Here is a 14307-nt window from a genome sequence, read left to right on the forward strand (position 1 = left end):
CCTGCTCGGAGTTGAGCCTCAGGCCTTGCTGGCTAGGGAGTTTGTTTGCTTAGCGCTCTCCGGAGGGGGAGGGGGAAGGCGACACAAATCCCATAGAAAGAGCCCACAAGGTGCTTTGGACTCCTTTTCCCTCCCATCTCAGCTCCTCTGATCTTCTTGACAGGGGAAGAAAAAATACTGAATTGGAAGGTCTATTTCCTTCCTCCCTCAGCCCGAGGCTGACAGGAGGGCTAAGGGTCACTGCTGAGAAAGCTCTGTGGGGTTATTTGTGTTGGGAAGCTCACACCGCTTCCCACACCTCCTTCCATCTTTCTCAGGTTTCCGTTGGGGCAGAAGGACCATAAGCTTGGAAAGGCAGCTGCCTAAATGGCCTGTGGGACTGAATATGCGGGGTGCCCATCCCTCAGGGAACCCCAGTTCCGATGACTATCTAAAGGGTTCCGAAGCTGGGGTAAAATAGGGTTGATATGGGGAGGACGGATCACATAGCAGTGGGCTCAGCAAGCTGCAGAGCTGCGAGAAAGGCTCTAAAGAGCCCTCACTGGGGGCGGCACCACTCGCTACTTTGTACCTAGCCAGCGGTGCAGTTCAGCAGGATCCCCACCACTGTATTGAACGCCAGCGCCGAGCTGCTTTGAACCGAGCTGTGTTTTGAGCACGATGGTGCATAGAGTTGCGGGTTCTCTCGTCACAGGAATCCACAGGCGCTTGCTCCGAAGCCTCCCTAGCAGACAGCAGCCCTGATCAGTTTGAGCACCGCATGCTGGCCAAGGCAGGCAATATAGTTACATAAAGAAAATGGCCTTGAAAAAAGCCAAGGCAGACACGTGGGCCAAGGCAGAGCACAGTATGGCACCTAAGGTGTGTGCGTGGGGGGAGGGGGAGAGACACCCACAAATAGTGGGGGAAGTAATCTGCCTATCAAATTGTGTTCCACACCCAATTCCTCACCTGAAAGCTGTATGTAAGATTTCATACTAAATTCACTTAATATGCACACCAGAGGACCCTCAAGGTCAAGATAGCCCAAGCCTGTGTAATAGTTTTCCTTCTGTGGCCCCCCCCCCCCCCACTGCAACAAGTGACTCACTTAGGACTTTCTGAGCGATCTTTTTTTTTGATCCGCACAAGGGAGCGAACAATGCCAATTCTTTTTAACTCCAGCCAGCGCCGTCCAGTATGAACCCAGGTGTAAACACTTGAAGGAAAATGTCAAGTGCAAGTCCGCTGAGCAACGCTAGAAAGCCAGAGCCCTGCCCTCAACCCTCTCCTCCGGCACTGGTCACCTCGTGGTGACTTCCAAAGCAGGGACTCTGTCTCACGTGAAATGAGCCTGCTCCGTGTAGACCACAGTGGGGTGTACTTACTCGAGGAGGCCAGCCAATAAAGCTCATTATAGTAAGGCCAGAGCTCCCGAGACCCCTCAAATGCAGTGCACAGCAGCTTTTACCGTACCCTGTCAGGAACTAACCCTGGCTTCTTAGTATGAACCAAAGGTGTGACATGATAGAAGTAATTTTCATGTAGTGAAATAACCGGCTCGGTAAGAACTATTTGCAGCAAACACAGATGTGGTTATAGTGAAAACCTTTGCAAGAATAGGCACATCCCTCATTTCCCAGAGGAGCCCTTTAAAACTGAGAGTGGGTGATCTCCCATCAACCCCTCCACCCCCTTCCTAGAATCCACACCCTTGCGGAGTCAGTCAGTCCCTTCCTAGACAAGGAAATCAGTGTGTGATTTCGGAGCCTAGACCGTAAGTCTTGATGACCTCTGCCCTGGGTTACTCACACCCTGGTGTGTGAGGACCCTCAAACAATCCTACGGATCAACCCACGCTGTGAGCAATGCAGCCTCTTGACAAGAGCTAGTAAGGAGCTGAGGTCTCACCGATCACTACCCGAGAAACTACGGAGGAAGAGACTTCTTGCAGCCCCGCCCTGGTCTAGCTGTTGGATGGCCATAGCCCCAGCCTGTGCCCTGAGAACCTGTGAACAGAACCTTGCAGCCATGCCACTCAGATGCCCGACCCCCACAGAACCGTGAGAGCATAAATGCTTCTGTGTTCCTTCACATGTGCACTTGTGTAGGTGCGTGGCAAGTGCTGGTACACACGTGTGTACCTGTGAAGACCAGAGGACAGCCTCCAGGGTTGTCTTTCTGGGGCCTTCTTTCTTTTTTGAGGGACAAGGTCTCCCACTGGTCTACAGCTTCACCAATTTGGCTGAGCCGGATGTCCAGAGAGGCCCAGGCGGCCACCTGTCTCTGCCTCCATCGGACTAGAATTACAAACACGAACCGTGGCACTTAGAATTTTGATATGGGTTCTACGAATCAAACTTACATTCTTGTGCTTGAAACATAAACAGTTACACTCTGAAATTTCCCAGTGGTTGCACTGTCACTATCCCGTTTTATTCTTTCTCGCTAAAGCGTTGGCAAGGTTAAGTGGCTCTTTCAAGTTCACAGTAGATGTTTTGGCTTCTAGAACTTTCTCCTCATGGTCAATCCAGGTGTTAGAATCACCTTCTGTGGGTGTTTTGTCCTTGTCTCTTGTCCAGGACCTGCTCTAACTCTTCCCTGGATGTTCTATGGCACAGGTGTGCGTAGTATCACAGATGGATTGGGCAGTCACCTCGTCTTTGGCACAGCCTGATAAACTAGCCTGAGTATTTCCAGTCACCATCTGATAAGCCTCAGCTGAGTGCTTGCTGTATGACAAGTGTCAGAGAAGCCACATCTACAGGATGCATTTCCTAGAGGCACAGTTCAATAGAGAGCCAGGGGGTGAGAAAAAGAAGAAAAGAAAAAATAAGAAAGCTATAACATTTGAGCTCGAAATGTCACAGGGAGCCAAGGAAGCTGTCTGATGGATTACCCTGTCACCTCCAAGCCAAAAGAAAAAAACCAGATCCATCAGTTTGTTCGTGCCCTTTTAATCCAAACAATATTTCACAACATCAGAATGCAAAGAAATTATTATTTTAGACACTCCACTCTGTATATGGATTGCTGAGCACCCAGAGAAAGTAGCGAATAAGGAGTATAGGTTATTTAAGTGTCTATACGTCTGAATGACCCAAATTTTGTGTAACACGCTGTAACATATACGGGAGCTGACTTGGTGGCATACACTTGGTGTTCATTGACAGATGGGTATCTTGCTATTTATGTAACTTGCCTTAGACAATGAACTTAAGGGACACACATGTCCCCATGCTTACACTGCCCAGGTTGAAGACCTTTGCTACCTTCTCCAGACCTGCTCTTTATGGTGCCAGGATGTCTGGTCTACAGATGGGTTACAGTACCCTGACTTCTTTCAGAGCGACTCTAGGCTTCTGTGGTTTGTGTCGTTGGATTAAATGCTGGGCTTTCGGATTCAGACCCCCTTAAATTATAGTCTTAAGTCACAGAATACGCAGAATGACTCTTTCGCTGTCAAGGTGACAGGCAACAATAGTTGCACCTTGTAAGTGTTTTGAGAATAACAAGTTCGTACAGTTTCACAAGGAAGTTTCCTTAAGTGAGATGGCATCTAATGTGGGGATTTTCCAGTCCTTAAATCCTGCTTTCTCTCAGTGCTAGCTGTTTCACCACGCTGTTTCAGTGTCTTCAGGCAATCCTTTCATGTCCCCACCCCATCGGTGGGCGTGGCCCTTAGTTCTTTTCCCTCACTTTGCTTTGCGTTTAAGTTTCCCCATGTATGATGCCTCTGTGTTGCCTACCAGGTTGTAAATTCCATGAGGTACAATTGCATACGTATCCCTGCACAATGTCTAATGTGGTTAATAATAAATCTTTATGGAAATGGCTTGGCTGAGAAGCAATGCAGCAAGTGGCTTTTCCTAGATCACCTGTGGAGTGAACATGAATTCAGTCCCAGTGGTCAGAAGGCAGCAGACACGACTACGGGACACTGAAGTAGGGCACTGTAGCTCACACAAACCAAGAGATAACGTGCCAGAAGAAGGGTTACATTGTTTGTTTGGTTTGGTTTTTTTTTTTCAAGACAGGGTTTCTCTGTATAACCACGCTGACTATCATGGACCTTGCTTTGTAGACCAGGCTGTCCTTGAACTCACAGGAGTCTACCTGTCTCTGCCACCCCAGTGATGGGGTTAAAAGTGTGTGCTACCATGCCTGGCCACATGGTTTCTTAATAAGTTAAATATTCTCCCTATTACCTAATGATTTCACTTGTACCTTTAACAAATAAAATATGTTTATACAAAGAAATGTACGTAGATATATTTGGAAGCTTCATTCTCAATAGGCGCAAATTGGAAACAACCCAAATGTTCACACCTATAATGGAATACTGCTCAGAAATAAAAAGTAATGAACTTCTGGTGTGATAACAAAAACTAGTCTAGAAAGTGTCATGCTAAGTGAAAGAAGCTAGACATACTCTACTTATTTGAAATTGTAGAACTTGCAGAAAATGAAAAAACTGTAATAAAAAAAGTAAATCAGTTCTTATATTAAGTCATTGGTGGTGGAGAATGTATTTGAAATTCAGAAAGTAGAGGCACAAGGAAACTTTGTTAGGTGACAAAAATATAAACTCAATTGTAGTTTATAGTTGCTCAACTAAATAACTTTGTTTAAACTCATGTAAAAGAATATTTAAAATGGATAGATGCTGCTGTATAAAATTATAGCTCAAGAAAATAGAAAAGAGGGCCGGGCGGTGGTGGCGCACGCCTTTAATCCCAGCACACGGGAGGCACAGGCAGGCAGATCGCTGTGAGTTCGAGGCCAGCCTGGTCTACAAAGCAAGTCCAGGACAGCCAAGGGTACACAGAGAAACTGTTTTGAAAACCAAAACCAAAACCAAAAAGCAAACAAACAAAAAGAAAATAGAAAGGAACTTGACCAGAACATGAATGTGTTTGGGCACTCTGTGTTGTTGGGACTCACTTTCTTTTATTGTATCTGGGAATAATACTGGAATGTTTGAGAAAGGGAGATATGATTGATTTGGGGTATAGAAATGTTCTTTCAAGGGTTACAGGATGGAGAAGAGGTTATAACCTTGATGAGGGTGGCAACCAAGTAAATAGAAATGGTCATAATGAGCTCAGGAGAATTACCTTAGAAAGATTCACAGACCATAATGACTGGTCCTTAGAGGGACAAAGCTGACTCTTTATCTTGGTAAAACACGCTGATGACAGTTGAAGTCAACATGGGATGAGTCGGGGCTACATGGAAGAGAAAATGAATAGGCCAAGTACTCAGCATTTACCACTGAAGCAGATTTCCAAGTTGATTAAGGTTAAATTCTAAGACTGTTTCACAGATTCAGGAAACGTTAGAAGAATGAAGAAGGACAAAAATTATGGAAATAGCAAGAGGGAGTCACACGGTTTAGTGCATGAGAGATTGATGAAGAATAAGGGTTTGTGGACATGGCTGGCTTTTTCATCAGGACCTGGCCTCGAAGTCTCCATGTCTGTCACACACGATGAATAAAATAGAGACAACCAACCAGAGAGATGATTTTGGCCTGCAAACCAGAGGGCACGATGGCGTGATGAGTGGAAGCCGCTCAGGAACATTGGGATGGAGCCCTGAGAGCAATGCCGTCCTATCCAACGCAAGCAGCAGAAGTTTCCGTCATGTGCTCGACACAACGTGTCTTGACTATTGCTCCAGAAATACCAATGCAGTCCACTGCATTGAGAAGGGCTAGCTCTATTGCTGAACAACTCTAAGTGGTACCGTTGGTTACCATGACTACGACGATGACAAAAGCAATGGTGGTGGGAGAAGGAGGAAGAGATAGATAATGTGTCCTGAGCAGCCCCCTTGTCTCCTGGTGCTAGCCATTCTGCGAAGTCATCTATGTTATGTCATTTAATCTTCAAAATTGCATCACCAGAGTGTAGCTGGCCCCTCGCATGACACGCTGTTGCACAGCAACACAGAGCAGCTTTCTTAGGGTCACACTAATTAGCGGTTGCAGAGGGGGATCTGGACCCACACGATCTGGCTTCAGAGCCCTCATAATACCAGGAGATGTTGCTTACTAGCGGTTCCATGTCTGCCCTTCCGTACTGTCCATCAAATCATACTTTCCGAAGTGATCAATATTAATAAATTATATTCTTTTCCTGTATCTTTAAAAAATTTTTTACACAGCAGGCTTTTAAAAAAAAAAGATTTATTTTATTATTATGTATACAGTGTTGTCTGCTTGTTTACCTGCAGGCCAGAAGAGGGTACTAGGTTACATTATAGATGGTTGTGAGCCACCATGTGGTTGCTGGGAATTGAACTCAGGACCTTTGGAAGAGCAGGCGGTGCTCTTAACCACTGAGCCATCTCTCCGGCCCTTCCTGCATCTTTTTAAACATAACACAGAAAACATTTTCTTCTGAATTTCTCTCTTATAGCTTAAATATGTCTGTCCTCTAAAGTATTCCTTGAGATGTGTTAGCTTCCTACCATCTTGCTCACTCACTGTAGAATAACCCTGAGTGTGTAATTATTCTCACTGGAAGTAAAACTTAGAAGTAAACACAATACTTCAGGCTGTGGCTCAAATAACGTGGTACAAGGTAATACAGTGTCTCCCAGTGTGGGATGGAGCACATGGTGGGCGACTGGGGCTGGAGAAAAGCCCACTTGTAAGAATATAAAAGTGATAATAAATCAGGAAAGCGAGTTAAAAGATCAGGGCTAGAAACAGGTGGCTTGTAGAAAGGGCTCACTCCAGTGAAAATAAAAGTTGCCATGAAAACTAAGGCAAGAGAGGGTTTAAGAGAGAGGGGTGTGGTCGGCATTGTTGAGCTTTGGAGAAGAGTTCATTAAAACAGATCCGAGCAGGTAGAAAAAGCTGGTAGTTTGAAAAGAACAGTTGAGAAGAAATGCAGGCATTTGAAAAGAATGTAGGGTCTGGCAGGTAGATCACCTCTCCCGCGGATGGCCCAGTACCCATGAGTATATGGGCAGCGCAAACTGGACTCTGAGGACGTGAAGTCGCACGTAAGATGGGGGAGGCAGATCTGGGAGGAGCTGGTGCACATTACAGGACGTACCTTGAGGGTGGGCGAGCATGGGCAGACTGTGGGGCTGACTGTAGCCTCCACTTTGCGCATCATGCTTCGAGAAGTTTTCCCATGGTTCCTGTCTCGTTAGAGCATACGCCAAGAGGGAGCAAGACCTGTTTCTAGTTTTCAAGTAAGACGGTTTCATCTGGTGTAAGTGAACACAAGTGACTTTCCTAAGGCTGCCAGTGGCATAAGTGTTTCTGACCTGCAGCCCTTTCCCCCACAGCTTTACTGCTGAAGCCGACCGCACTGTGCTCCCGAGTATCCAGTAAAGAGTGAACCAATGTTGTACCCCCAGAAGGGGAGTAAGAGAAGTGAGTTATTAAAGGGGGGAGGGGGAGGTCAGGGGCTAAGAACTGCTGAGAAGATTGAGCTCCTGGCTCTACAAAAGTATTGAGGGAGGGGTTGATGGGGCTCTTGTCTGGAAGCACGGAGAACATATAGGAAATTAGTCTAATTCCAAAACAGATCAAAGGAACCCAGGGCCAACCTTCTACTGAATTCTAAATGCGCTATCAGTACCCTTAGCCTTAGCAAAGCCCTGTGTTACTGAACCAGCAGGTGACTTGGGACAGGAATGGCTAGAGGTGTGGTAAGGGACAGGGCTGTGACCCAAACTCGGCAAATACCTGCACAAGCATCCACGGGAAACAAAGGAGATGTCACAGAGGTGAGCGGTTTGCAAAAATATCCAGAGCGCATTGTATGGGAGATTTTATACGCACATAAGCACAGCCGTAGCAATCACCGTGGGAGCTTGATAGTCAGTGATGGCAGCTGCACAGGTGAAGGCAAGCCCATCCTTAGGAAGGCAGAGGAGATCTCATAAAATCTGAACACGAGTAAGGTACGCTATGAAGCAACAGAACGTTGCCATTGCCCATGAGGAAGGAAGTCTGAAGGGCATCGGGAGCGTATTCTGGACGCAGAACCCCGACAGCAGAGTTGGAAGCAGACAGGAAGGAGAAGAGGGTAGGATTGCATCACTAGGCGGGACACTGAGGATGCGGGCAGAGTGAGGGAAGAGGATGTGATGGTGGCAACGACTATAGGAACCGGCACTGTTTATGATGACGGCAAGCCTCAGAGAGCACAGCAAGCCAGGCATAGCCATCTGGGAAGATGGACGCTCTCATCGAGAGGCCCCAGTGATGAAGACTTGAAGGCTGTCTGTAAGAAGGAGGGGTCCAAGGCAGAGAGGCTGAAGACTTGAATTAAAAATCACACCAGAGAAAGTGTGTTGAAGCCCAGAGCTGTCTCCTTGAGTTGTAAGAAAGAAGTTCTTCAGTTTAAAATGGGGGCAGCAATGCCGGGTAACGGAGAAAGGGTCGAGGGTGCTGACTTTAAAGACGATGAGGAGATCCTTAGAGTTCTTCAGGCTGTGACTGCGTTAGAGAGAGTGGAGTTTATATGTACAAAGGAGCAGGCAAGGGGTCAGGAAATTGGAATTATTTAAGCAATTACCCTGGATGCTTTCAAGTGCTCCCAGGGTAGGTCCAAGGGTCTGGGCTCTACCTTTGAGATCACTAAGCCTCGCCTGGATTTCCTGATGCACTGTTCGCACCAAGGCCAGCATTCTCCCAGAGAACCATGATTCTGACAGAAAATGTATACCAAACGCATGAAGGAAATATGCTAGGAGGTATTTCCATCTGTGCACATATAATACACCAAAACTTCATTGCAATTTGAGAGCGGAGAGGGTTCAGCAGGTAGCCCAGCTTGAAGCTGTGACTGACTCATTGACTCAGTGTCTTCTGAACCTCAAGTTGGACTCCACGATCTGACCTCGTACTTTTTGCAGAATATATAAGAGAATGCTCAGAATTTATTTGTGACAATCACCCAGAGAGCAGGCAGGTAAAGTCTCATTTGTGAAATAAAGAGAGAGGTTGAATTGCCCAGCTTGAGTCTGAGTCCTGGTTCCCTCACTCTGTAAATCTGAACTTGTCTCAAATGCCCTGAGGTAACTTGCTGGTTTAGACGCTCTCAGTGCTAAGGCAACAGAGCAGGCCAAATCATAAAAGTTCACCTCAGCAGTCGTAAGGGGCTATAGTTACCCCGTGATTGGCAGTACTGGGTAAGCAAGCTTCTCTTGTGCTAGACCGAGTAAAGGTCCGAGGGCTCAAGTTCTTGACAATGACTTTCCTGACGTGGCTTCGATCCACGCCTGCCACTCCCCCCGATCAGTAATACAAAACAAGCTTCTCGGTGCCAGCTATTCTCAATCATCTTTAGCAGAAAATGTCACAGCCGTGTGCCCTATGAAATGAGTTTGGAACCAAGTCAGGAAGTGTGGGGAGGGAGTTTGGTGAGCCGAAACAAATCATTCATGTGGAGGGTTAAGGCTCATTTTCTTGTGGGATAACTCGGAGCCCTGACTCACTTTGAGCTAGAGCTGTTGGAAAACACCCAAGAGGCCTGGATTGTATGGGGTGCGTCCTGTGGACTTTGTCATCCTGGGCATAGTCACATCTCTCTTTTTTTTTAAAATTTTTTTTAATTTTTAAAAAATTATTTTTATTTTATTTTATTTTTTTACATTCACATCTCTTAGAACATAAAATTCAAGCATTCGACTTTGGAAATTAAACTACTTAACAGATGAAGAGACAGAGGCCCAGAGCGCATGGTCAGGCGCGTGAGTTGCGCGCTAAGGGTAACCCTTTTCTTAAACGTGGTATGTCTGCTTTCCACTGCTCGATGGGCCAGTGAAGAAAGATTCCACAAGGTGGATTATTTTAGTTCTTTCCCAAGTTTTTGACTGAAAGTATCTCCGAGTCCGCTGGTTCATCTGCAGAAATGAGATGAAGGGGGAGTTGCCCAGTGCATCGGACTGTAGGACCCCAAATCAGACCCACATGCATAGGGTATCACTTGCTAAAATATGGCTGGCATCTCAGGCCAGCAAGAAGAAAATAGTCTATTCAACAAATGACGCTGGGACAACTGTATAACCATCGAGGAAAACTCAACTGGAACTCCACAGCACGCACCAAATCAATCCTCGATGGCTTACTAACTTAACTGTGAATGGTAAGATTTAAAACTTTGGAAGGGAATATGAGAGAATACCTTTATGACTCCTGCATTGGAAAAGGTATTGCTTTTAAAAGCCAATGTAAAAAATTAAGCCCATAAGGAAAAGATTGTTAACGTTGGCTATGCTAAGATTAATAGCGTGGACTCACCAAGAAAAATGAAAAGACTGCCAGCAGTATTTGCAACCTGACTAATTAACAACAGATTTTTCAAAACAGAACTTCTGCAAATCAGAAGGAAAAGGGCAAACAACCTGGGAAAATACAGTACAGCATCATTTCAGTTATTTCATTAAAAATAAAGAAACACAAATTGCTAAGAAACAAGCAAAATCCATTTCATCTCATCAGCAATCTAGGGAACTAAAACCATGATGAAAAACAAGTTTTTATGCTCCCCAAATGTAAAGCACTCACAGTATACAGCATTGGTAAAGAAGCAGCAAGCAAGCTCCCATTGCAATGCAGGCACTTAGGAAAGCATCGCAGCATTACCTTGAACATTTCAAACCATGGCTAGCCTGTTTATTTTATACTGGTAGATATTTATATATACTATAAAAATCCAGTGAGCCTCTGCAGCAAGAGATATTAAAAAGTACTTTCTGAAGAGCATTGCTGCTAAGGAGAAAGGCCCTAGAAACAAACTAGCAGACCAAATGCTTGTTAGCAGCAAACAGATAACTAAGTATGTCTTCCTGTACCATGGAAGTTCACATTGACACCACAGCGCACAGGAACCTCACAAACATGGCACCGCAAGAAACCTAAGCTCCCCAAGGATGCCCACACATACCGAGTGATACCATTTTCCTAAAACTCAAAAATGTAAAACAACAAAATATTCCTTTACAGTCAAGACCAACTACAAAGAAAAATAAAAGACTGAGGAAGCCAGAAATTGAGATCATGGTGTGTCCTGCTAGACAGAAGAAGGCACCCAAGGTCATCAAGGCCACCAAGGATTTGACTTTAGCGTTGGCTCCAAGTTATTTGGTATTTACATTGGTGTTGGTCAGTTGTTGTATTTTATATATACCATATGGGAAGCTTTGTGAGTTTTATAGAGGATCAGACAAAAAAACAAAAACAAAAACAAACAAACAAAAAAAAACAAAAACAAAACCAAAAAACAACCACCTAGCACTCCTGGCACAGTCCTCTCTGGGACTGGCCCTCTGAGAGCTTCTCTCAAGATTCAAATGTTGACACAGGCACATTCGCTAGGACCATACAGATCAAAACAGTGAAGTGAGAAGGAAGCTAACTGGTTAGTCGGAGGGGTGAGCAGGTGGATGAGAGCGTGAGTGGGGGGAAAAAGGAAGCAGAGACTATGGACGTGACGTCAGCAACCAGAAGTCCCCTCCTCTTATCTCACAGATGCCTTCAATCAGATAAATTAGGGTCATCTAATTTTGCATAAGCCTAATTAAATGGGTCTTTCCTAAATGAAAAGAACACCGTCTATTAATTCTGTACTCTGCTCCCCACCACCCCATCCCCACCACTGTGCCTGGAGAATTGCCTTGTCCTGACTCCCTCGTGCCCGGCTTCAATCCCTCTTCTCCCACAACCTCTCGGATGTGCTTTGATTAGGGACACCATTTGCTGGTTTGCAAGCCTCGTGCAGCCTTCCTACACCGCTGCTGCTGTCTAGCTGTAGCCTGTGGGAAGGAAATACACCTGACTCGCTGCTAGACAACGCACACTTCTTTTGTAATTAACAGACGAGACACTGAGATGCAGACCGTGAAAACAGTGACCCGAAAGTCAATGGCTCAAAAACATAGCAGAATAGGGACCCTGAAGACCAAAAGGAGGGGTGGGAGGGTGTGGGGTGGAGCAAAGCAAAATACAAAGTAAAGCCTAGGATTATTATGGCTAAGATGGGGGATAGGGGGAGAATGCAGTTTAATCTAAACCCTGAAGTCTTTCTGAGTCCTCTGCTAAGCCAAGCAAGTCTGGTGCTCATAAGATGGGAGGCAGGCCGCATGCAGCCCTGCAGCAGGCGGGAAGGGGCTCCAGGATGTTCGAGCAGGGATATCTTTGGGAGACGGAATAAAAACCAGTTTTGTGAAAATAGGGTATTCTAAATGAAAATTATTTTTCTGGTATTTATCCCTAGGAAATGATCACATGAGGGTTCCCTAGCAGGTCCAGGCAGGTGATAAAGCCAGAAGAAATGCAGAAATATTACTAGGTAAGTGTGAGGGGGCAGAAAGGCACCACTGAGATTAACAGTGCTCCATTTACCTCTTAGACCGCTGTCTTCATTTCTTCATCGATTCTGAACTAAACCTGGCTGAGTAGCCAAAACCTACGTATAATTTTCCCAGTAGAAATTGCTGGAAGCTCTTTTTTTTTTTTTAATCTATCCAGCACCTAATCTCATTAATACATTAAGTTCTTCCTTTTAAAATTTTGTAAAGAAATGTTTCATTGGAACTCAACGATGGCTTCAGGCCACTTCCTTCTAGCCTCACATCTTGGCTAGTTAAACAGGGTTAGAGAAAAGCACTGCCCAGCTCCCGGGTTAAATCCCTGACATACAATGAGAGAGTCACAACCTGCTGGTCTCTAAATCAGCACACGTGCGCCATCCTCCTGATATGCAGAGCAGCGCTAAGAGGCTGGGGTTGCAGTCCTTTTTCTGTGCGAGGAAACGGAGGAGTACATAGCTCATGCTGGTCTCCGGGGATGCTGGACTGCAGCCCCTTCGGAGGGATACTGAGGAGGAGGAGGAGGAGCCACCTCTCCAGGACACTGGGCTCTCTATAAACACTGTCAGCTAGTTCCTTCCATGGTGAGGGCAGACAACCACCACCATTTAACAGTGGGAAGCTTGTGGCCAGGAGTCAGCACAGAGAAGCCATGCACGGCTCACACAACTCAATACATCTGTTTTTTTTTTCCTGGAGCCCACACTGAGCAACACGCTCTAAGATGTTGCCCAACCATGGCTTCACACTGCCAGCGCATTTTCCTTCTTTTCTATACCTCTGACTTCCCTTTCTGTGTCCCCCTCGTTGCTTGCTTATTTGCTCGCTTCCTCCCTCCTTCCTGTTACCTCCCTCCTTTTCTCTCACTTCCTCCTTATTTGCCTCCCCCCTCCCTCCCCTTCCTCAACCCTTGTCTATCACTTACAAGTGTCTACTCACATCAGGCAACGTGCTAGGAGCTGGGGGCAGAGGTAAAAATGACATGGAGCCACACACCGGGACCCGGCATCTAGATAAGAAATCTGTGATTACATCACAATGTAGTACAAGAAAGGCACCAACCCCAGGGAAAAGAGGGGGCAGACAGTGCCTAACCCCTTCTTTTTTATCTTCTCCGATAGGCTGCAATTCTGGGGACGAGGACTCAGGGGTCCCTGCCTGAACTGTGCTCCTTGGGTCTATAAACGGACCAGACCAGACTGCACAGAAGAAGAATGCTTCCATTCTAGGAAGAACGATTCATCAAACCAAGATGGAGTGAGACGGGGGGGGGGGGGGGGGGGGGGGCGACTAGAGACTAGCAGACAGATCCCTAGCGCGGGAGAAACCGGAAGGGAACCCAAGGCCGGAAGTGACGTCGTCGATGAAAGCCACGCTCCCACCCTCAGCCCTATCATCTCCCCAGAAGGACCCTGGCTTCTTGACTCTCCTTAATCTTGCAAATAAGAGTGGAAAATATGTAAACGGCGCCTGCCCTGGAGAGTAGGACTGAGCTGAAGCTTGTCTATTGAGAGTGGAGGGGAAGACCCATTCCCATATTTATTTATTATTATTGTTTCAGGGAGAGAAAAAAAGCCAGAAATATTTCCAAAATGTCAACACTATTAAGGAAATCTGAACACCTTAATCCATTTAAATGTCAGCTAGAACCAAGTGTGGGTTTGGAAGTAAGGAGGGGTGGAGGGCATTCGTGCCAGATTCCACATAATCTATCAGAGTTTCTTTCTTTTCTTAATATATTAAATATTAAATGCTTCTTTGCATCTGAGTGAGAGAGGAGAGAGGGGGCCAGGGTGGAACTCATAAATGCCTAGATAATTGGTTTTGAGGGTTTTTTTCCCCCTTCTTCTTCTTTCTTTCTTTCTTCTTGGCGGATTCTCAATTTCCCTATAAAAGAGAAAATTCATTTCCAGCCGCTAATGTAATGTCAGCGTGCTGTTTACTAAGCATGGATGATGTATAGGGGGACAGTACTTTCAGAGGACTACT

General features: G+C 45.9%; 1 long non-coding RNA gene across 1 annotated transcript; it reads right to left on the minus strand.

Moving 5' to 3' along the window:
- Nucleotides 1–9682: 9682 nt before the first annotated feature.
- LOC311607195 lies at nucleotides 9683–13780 on the minus strand. The gene is made up of 3 exons (XR_014782554.1): nucleotides 13414–13780; nucleotides 13258–13327; nucleotides 9683–9852 (listed from the first exon to the last, which is right to left on the minus strand). It is a non-coding gene; the product is annotated as an uncharacterized lncRNA (long non-coding RNA).
- Nucleotides 13781–14307: the final 527 nt, after the last annotated feature.

Source organism: Acomys minous, assembly GCF_964271855.1.
Source record: "Acomys minous genome assembly, chromosome: 10".
NCBI lineage: Eukaryota > Metazoa > Chordata > Mammalia > Rodentia > Muridae > Acomys > Acomys minous.